Raw genomic sequence first — 8,828 nt, forward strand, 5'->3', positions numbered from 1 at the left:
TGACTCGTTTTGTGGTCCAAGATGACATATGTATATTTTTGGTGTTTTGCAAAAATGTAGATGCAGGCACATTTTTCTATGTTGATGAAATACGCTAAAACTGTCATTCTTTTTACCTCATATGATTAATTAAAAATGATGAATAACAGACTAGAATGACACAATACAGACCCAATGACATAATGCAGAATTGCTTAATACAGATGATTCGTCTGACCTGCTTTTCGAAAAAACAACAACCATACAAACAAAAACAGGTCAGCAACAGGATCTACAGCACTACAGCAGCTTTCAGTAAAATGGTTTAAATCATATAAATATGTACACATACCACGCACACATTGGGCCCCATTCAAGAAACATGAGCAGAACTCATTTCTGTGCAATTTGTTCATAAATTCATTCTTATGTAAATTGTTGCACTGAATTGAATGCGACAATTTATGCAAGAATGTTTTTATGGATGATTTACACAGAAATTCGGCCTGCTCGTGTTTCATGAATGAGGCCTGATGAGTACATGTAAGGCAGAGAATTACATACAGGATGCCTTTAAGTTCTGGCAGCAGATTTTAGTTGAAACAAAGTTCAAGAAACACTGACATCAGACCCATCTTTTCCAACACAGCATGTTAGCTCTAAAAAATTTTCCCATCTGGCCATACTAAAATGTCTTCACAGGAACCTTCAAAACAGGTTCATCAATTTCATAAAGTAAAGCATCTCTCAAATCAATTACAGTCAGTGTTTGGGAGGAACAAACATTTAAAAAAGCCAGCAGAGAAATAAGGGTCTTGTCTAGGGAACCTTGTACTGTGTACTTCAGTTCAAAAAGATAGTGTAGGCTGAAAAACTCTCATTTTCAACTCCAACCTCAAAATCAATCCACATTGTTGTTTTACCTTTTTTTTTTTTAAAGGGCGTTAGACCTTTTCTTTGCACACTTTGTAAACATTGGGTCAGAACATAATGGATGACATGGGGGTGAGTAAATTATCAAATTTTAATTCAGGAGTGAACTGATTCATTTTTTATGAATAATTTTCACAATATGAGATCAAAATTAGCCATTTTTGACAAGTGTTACTATTTGCAATTTTGTACAAAATTAAAGCATTTAAAAGAAAACTTCCTGATTAAACATTAAAGCACACTAGTGTGATTATTATACATTTTTATCTCATATTGTGAAAATTATTCATAAATTTTTTTATTTTTTACTCAAAAAATGAGGTGTCTACTTTTGGATAAATGAGGCGTACAATTAATCAGATGCAAATAGAAACACAAAACCAGTCCTAAATGAAAGAAAATAAGTTGACAAAAAGATTGAATCCATTATTTGGTGATAATATAGCATAATGAGAGATTTATAAGCATTTGTTTGGAGTCTGGTCAATTTTGACCGGGAACACCACAAGTGTGACTTTTTGCATTTTTGTACAAAATAAAAGCATTTAAAAGCAAACTCCCCAATTAAACGTTAAAGCACACTAGAGTGAGAAACAGTGCAAATTTTCATTATTTTTCTTATATTGTTAAAATTATTCATAAAAAAACATTTTTCACTTAAAAAATGAGGTGCCTACTTTCGGATAAATGAGCCTTACAATTAATCAGATGCAAATAGAAACGCAATACCAGTCCTAAATGAAAGAAAACAAAAAGTTGACAAAAAGATAAAAATCAATATTTGGTGATAATATAGAATAATTAGAGCTTTATAAGCAGTTGTTTAGAGTCCGGTAATTTTTTATCAGGATCATCAAAAGGTGTGAGAGGAATCCAAAAACAACCAAAGGGTTAAATGGACAGTTTAAACCGATTCATGAAAATGAATCAAACTAACCAAATCTAAATGAGTACAATGCTGCAATATTTAAGAAATTTACTGGCCAAATAAAAATCACATTAAACACTGTTGCTTAATTTTATATATTATTTATGAATATTTAATACATACGCTTGAGAGGGCAAGACCTTGCATTCAATCCAGATGTAAACTACACTATAGAGACATGAACGTGTCTGCATTCCTGGACAAACGGGATGTGCTGTGAGACAGCTCTGCTTTGAGAGATGGGTGTTAATGGGAGCTCTGTTGCACAGGATACAGCGAGACCCTCCGCAGTGGAAGCTCTCATGGCTTCTGACTTGAAAAATCATTTCAGGCAGACGCATCGGTCGACTCTCATCAGCAGCGCAGAATTAATCGCGAGCACAGGAGCTCATAATTTAAGAGCGCAGCATCTGTAAAGTCCATCATGCCGCTGCAGTCTCGCCGACCGCCTCGCAGAACAAACACATCCACCGGGGCGATTTACGCCTTTACGGAAAAACAACAGAATCTGATAAATAAATCCATTTCCCTTGCGAATCGTCGACAGCGAGGCTCCTCTGTCACTGCTTTGTGAGAGGAACCAACACGGGGGCCCCTGAAGGGTCAAGGTTGTTGGAAAGGTCACATAGAGCGACAAGCCTCTGTGTTTTGGCAGCAAGGTCGCAAACTTTGACCTCCAGGCCCTGAGAGCCCTAGCCTGGGAGGGTTGCACAGGCAAGAGTTAAACTGGGACCACCGTCTCTCGCTAATTGACATAATCTGTAAACTCCAGTATCTGCCCCCGTTTCTCAGCCGAGCGGGTGGGTTAATCAATAGAGCTGAGACAGTGGAGGGTGAGAGTGGGCCAGCGGTCTGAAGCCATTCATCCTTTCCAAAAGCTCCTCTATATACGGCTTGAAGAAACCTTGACAAATAAAGCTATTCTCTGGCATTGTTCATTGGGAATGGCCGACTGCCATGTCTGGCTCTTGCGACCCACTCCTTACAGCACACACTCAAAGTAAGTTCCCATGAGGCAAGTGGAAGGAAAGCACAAAGCCCCTTTAGCAGGAGAAATACAGCTTTTTATCAGGGTGGTAGAATTGGGGTCATTAGGGTTGTGCCACCCCCTCACTAACCTTTACCTCCCTCATTGCTGTAGTCGAGCCCACCCTCCATCCTCCAGCGGTCCCTCATTCATATGCATAAGTGGCTTGAGAAAAGCTGCTGGGGAGCTCAGCCACTGATGACCTGCCAATCAATCTGTCACTCACAACTGTCAAACAGCATGTATATGATGGGCTATAGGACTAAATCACTATGCCGGAAACCAGTGTTGGGCAGAAGTTTCTTAAAGGGACAGTTCACCCCAAAATGAAAATTCTGTCATTCAGAAACTATCCCTGTTTTATATTTGGGTTCTCTGAAACCTCATGAAACAACATTTTTCACAAGTCGGGCAGTCTGTAATTAGGAATAAGGAATGAATAAGAATAAGACATGAAGTATCAAATTGACACTTTAAAGTTAAGTATACGTAAGCTATTAACATGGCTGAACAAAATATGAGGGTTACATTTTTAATCTAAAAATGGTTCAAATTATTCTAATAGATCACCAATGCACTAAACAGTTTGAAGATGTTTCTAAATCTAAAACAGTAACAAGATTTAGAACACAGAAAACAATAGAGTGGATGCCTACAATCAGCTAAAACAAAACCTAGACCTCATTGTTAGCCAACAATGAAGATAATCTTTATTAAATTCAACACCTGAATGTGCAACTTTTGAATGAGTGCTTTATGTGACTCTTCTAAGCACAATAAACCACTAAATTGCCATTATGTGACAAAATATATAAAGTATCTTGCCAGTTTCACATTGTCATACTGATATACTTTCTCCACAGGGTTGTTTTCATCTTATCTCACCTCATTGTTTTTTCTGTAGAGTATTTGTTAGCACAGCTAGCTACACTTTTTGAGTAGCCTGGCCAGCATTGGCTGGCACTGTAATCTATGCCTGCTGTCTGAACTATGAATCCAATGTCAGAGAAAATCACCAGGAACACTGACAATGGCAATGATTCAAACAGATGGTCTATTCTACAGCAGTTTCAGCCAGACACAAAGCTGTAACACATTTAATCTGTGGTAAAAACCATAATGAGTATGTAACACCACATCTACAACTGAAAATGAAAGACAAAATTAAGTCACCACTCAAAAAATAAAACGTTGGTGTGTCACATTAAAGAGAAACACTTATTTGCTAACAGCAAATTTGGCATCTGTAGTCTTCCGGAAGAAAAGACAAATTACAAATGAGGCCTGTTAAACATCTCAACTGTTTCTCCTTGACAATAATGAGATTAATTCAATTTTTTGCTGAAAAATTGCTTGAAAGGATTAGTCTTCTGAGAAAAAGATAATGACTCTATAATCTCATGTGTCTCCGCTTGTATGTCCCAAATTTCCAGAGATACCAAAGACTGCAATCAAGTCACCAATTTCATTTTTCATAAGAATTGGCCTTTGAAAAATGCATCTTGCTCAACCACTCACTAATAGATATAATTTTCTATATAACTGCATGAATGCCTCTTTCTTTCTCAACGCATTCCCTCAAACTGCCCACTTCCATTCCAGCATACAACGCTCATGTTTCACAGTCCAATCAATTCCCAATGGATCAAAGTCCCACCCTACCTTTTTTTTCTTTTTGAATATCCTGTTCACTCAAAAATACATCAGATTGCGTAAGTAAAATCACTTGCGAACAGCATGACTTTCATTTTATAGCTCTATACTCTTAGTCTATGCCAACAATTGTCTCATTTATTAAAGGATTAAAGGATTTCCATGAGATTCTCTGTGAGCACCTGGTTCTGTGGGACCAGCATGGATCTGTCCGCTGACCCCAGAGAGAGGAAAGCACATCCACCTGGCTCTCGCCCAGAAACACTCCTCAATGCCTGCATTCAAGTGCAAAGCTGAACATGACTAACAGAACAGCCATAATGCTGTCATCCCACACTTCACAAACTGTAGGTGTTTCCCTGGACTCCATCTGTAGCACTGAGCTCAGGTTGCTCATGCCCACAGGAAACAGGCTGACAAACAGGAAGAGAGCTTTAAAGAACTTTACTTTAGGAAAAAAACCACTGAGCATGCATACAGTATGAACAAATTTATATTGGGATAGTTCACCCAAAAATGAAAATTCTGTCATTAACCACTCACCCTAATGTTGTTCCAAACCCGTAAGACCTTTGTTCACCTTCGGAACACAAATGAAGATAGTTTTGATGAAATCCAAGAGCTTTCTGACCATGCATAGACAACAACACAACTACCACACTCAAGGCCCATGCAGAAAGGTATAAGGACATTGTTAAAATAGTCCATGTGACATCAGTGGTTCAACTGTAATGTTATGAAGAGACAAAAATACTTTGTGCGCAAGCAATGGGTTTGGAACGACACGAGGGTGAGTAATTAATGACAGAATTTTCATTATTGGTTTAGACTGTGGTAAGCCATTTAAAAAAGCATTTTTAGCAAATCCAAGTAATTGATCATAGAAATATGATGTTTTTTAAAGTTTATGACTGTTATAGCACCAGCCGTGGTCAGATCTCCACAAAACTTTGCATGCTTGCTTAGAATCGCATGTGCTCACCAGCTTTAGGTTTTTTAGGATTTGGGGTAAATTTGGACAGGCCCCTTTTCTAAACTACCCTGTTATAGCTTCCCAAAGGATACATTTCAACATTGAGTCCAGAGAATTGTACTGTTGTGTTTTTTTCCAGATTGAGCAAAAAACCTAGAGTAGGGTTTTTACATCTTCTCAATCATTTAACAAACAATTTGATTGACAGCAGTGGTTCTAGATGAAAAGTTGTCCAGAATGAGGAGTTCTATCGTATGATACAAATATTGCGTGTATGTGTGAAAACTGTGCAAAGTACAATCGTTTACGCCCTTAAAAATGCGATATGGCCCCCCAGTGGCTGATTTATTTCAAATTTCCCATAGACTTCTGGGGCTGTGAGTCAAACAGGCCCACCAAGTCTCGTTCCAATCGGCTTCCGTTAACCTTGTCTAATAGGTGCTCAAACTTCATCGGCCAATTAGTAATTACGGCCATGTTTTACAGACACTTGTAGCACTTTGGGCCAAGACTGTCCACAGTGATTTTGGTAGGATGAATGGTTGCGCAGTTATAGCCATTTTTATGTTTTTCCCTTCTTATAGTGCCACCAAGTGGCCAAGCTCTATGTTTTATTCCCTGTGACCTCTGATTGAGCTCTTACATAAGTGTTCTGAATTTGGTGAAGATATCTCATTCTGTTCAGGAGTTATAGGCACATTTTAAACATTTTGGCTTCCCATTGCGATAGTGAGTTGAAAGTTAAAAAAAAATAAATATATATATATATATAATTATTAATATTCACTCTTCAGAGAATCTTCCTGCACTGGTCTGGTTTCAACCAGGCGAAAAACCTATGACTAGTTCGCAATAATTGACTAAGCCGAATAATTTTGCCATGCTTTTGATCAAGTCTGATTCCAACGACATAAGACTTGAGCCTGTGACAGACAGTTTAGGAGTTATGAAAGATTTCATACTTTTGATCGCTGTAGCGCCCCCGTCAGGCCGATTGGGGCGAGCTTTGGTGACATTGTAGGCGATGTGAGTACTACCATCTTTCCAAGTTTCAAGTCTCTACAACTTACGGTTTGGTCTGCACGATCAGTTGTACGTGGAGATTGCTGATGCTTGGCCATTCTAACAATTACAATAGGGTTTTAGTGCTGCACGCTTGAACCCCTAATCAGCAATAAACCTTAGTCAAGTTAGATGGCATATTGAATTTAAAGTGGATGAAAATGAAGCTGTGAGGCAAAAACTCCATGAAATAGGTTTGAAACTGTGAACTATGAAAATTACGTGATCTAGGATCTTTATACAATGTGTGGCATTGTGAAAACTGTAAGTCTATCCCTCACATCCGCGTTAAATTTAATATGGCGTCTAACCTGACTAAGGTGTAAGCATGCATATAACATAACCCAAGCTAAAACAAAACATGCAGACCAGATATATTACAAAAATGTAGGCAAAGATAAGTGCTGAATCAGGGGCTCCACCTGGAGGAATCTCACAGCCCAAATTTGCTGGCAAACCAGTCTGCTAAAATGGGAAGAGCAGGTTTGTATGATTCACAACCTTTCATTATGCGCTCAATCACTGTCACAATATCTCCCTCTCACTTTTTATTTACATCACTGCCTTACCCAAACACATTCATCCATTCTGTGGTGTCACTTCAAGGTTATCAGCTGCCAAGCCCTAGCAAGTCATGATTACTTCCCATGCACATTCAAAGGTGGGAACTTACGAGGAAAGTGTGTTAGATTCATGGACCAACCAACCAGGGAAAATGTAAAAAAATGTTCTTACACCACAGCAATTCTTGCTTTTGAAAGTATAGGCAAGACAAAAGATGTCACATTTTACTTGTGAATGTGAGTCTATATAGTCAGTTTGAAAAGTGATGCAGTAAAAAGATTGTGTACTGCCAATTAAAATGTCTCTCTGTTCTATCTATTGTGAATGGTGTAGGATGAATCACAAAATGATTTTTATCAAATGTTGACATTTATTTTAAGTGAATCACCAACATACAGCACAATAGATCAGTGTAGTCTAATTAAAGAACTTATGACTCCTACGAGTCGGTTCATTTCAGTGAATTAAAAGCAGTGCAGCCTCAAAAACAAATTAATCTTATGAGACAGTTCTTTTCAGTGACTCAAAACATACAGCACAAACACAGTGTGGTCTGATTGTAGAATTGATGAATCATAAGAGCCTGTTCTTTTAATCTTGTTCAACAAGATGAGTTAGCTAACAATGCTTTTGGGAAACGCACCCCAGAATGGTGACTGAATCAACATCTGATTCGCTCAAGGAACTGCAAGTTAACTTTATTATGATTAAAGTAAGGTATGACTGACTATCCATGAAATACTTTTTAAAGAAACACTGTTCTGTTGAATTTCCATGTTAGCCAAATTTAGTTTTGCTGGTTAATGCTAGTCTATCATGTTTGTGACAGTCTGAATCATTAGTGAATTGGTTTGTCTAAATGGCTCTCTTTATGCCAACATAGGCTCATTGGAAATACATGCCTCTATGTACATTTCTGCAAAACTGAAAAAAACTTACCTATACACCACTAGTCAAAAGTTTTTGAACAGTAAGGTTTTTAATGTTTTTTTTTAAAGAAGTCTCTACTGCTCACCAAGCCTGCATTTATGTGATCCAAAATACATTTTAAATACATTTAAAACAATTGTTTTCTGTTTGAATATATATTTTAAAATGTAATTTATTCCTGTGATCAAAGCTACATTTTCAGCATCATTACACCAGTCTTCAGTGTCACATGATCCTTCAGAAATCATTCTAATATGCTGATTTGCTATTTAAGATACATTTTTATTATTATTATCAATATTTAAAACAGTTAAGTGCATTTTCTTCAGGATCCTTTGATAAATAGAAAGATCCAAAGATCAGCATTTATCTGAAATAAAAAGCTTTTGTAAGATTATACACTACTATTCAAAGCTCGGGGTGAGTATAATTTATTTATTTTTGGGCAAAGAAATTATAGAAATTAATACTTTTATTTAGCAAAGATGCTTTAAATTGATTAAAGGTGATGATAAAGACATTTATAATGTTGCAAAATATTTCTATTTCAGATAAATGCTGTTCTTCTGAACTTTCTATTCAAGAAACCTAAAAAAATTCTACTCAACAGTTTTCAACATAATAATAATAATAATAATAATAATAATAATAATAATAATAATAATAATAATAATAATAATTAATAAATGTTTTTTGAGCAGCAAGTCAGAATATAGGATGATTTCTGAAGGATCATGTGACTGGAGTAATGATGCTAAAACTTCAGCTTTGAAATCACA

Source organism: Garra rufa, chromosome 2 (assembly GCF_049309525.1).
Source record: "Garra rufa chromosome 2, GarRuf1.0, whole genome shotgun sequence".
Classification (NCBI taxonomy): domain Eukaryota; kingdom Metazoa; phylum Chordata; class Actinopteri; order Cypriniformes; family Cyprinidae; genus Garra; species Garra rufa.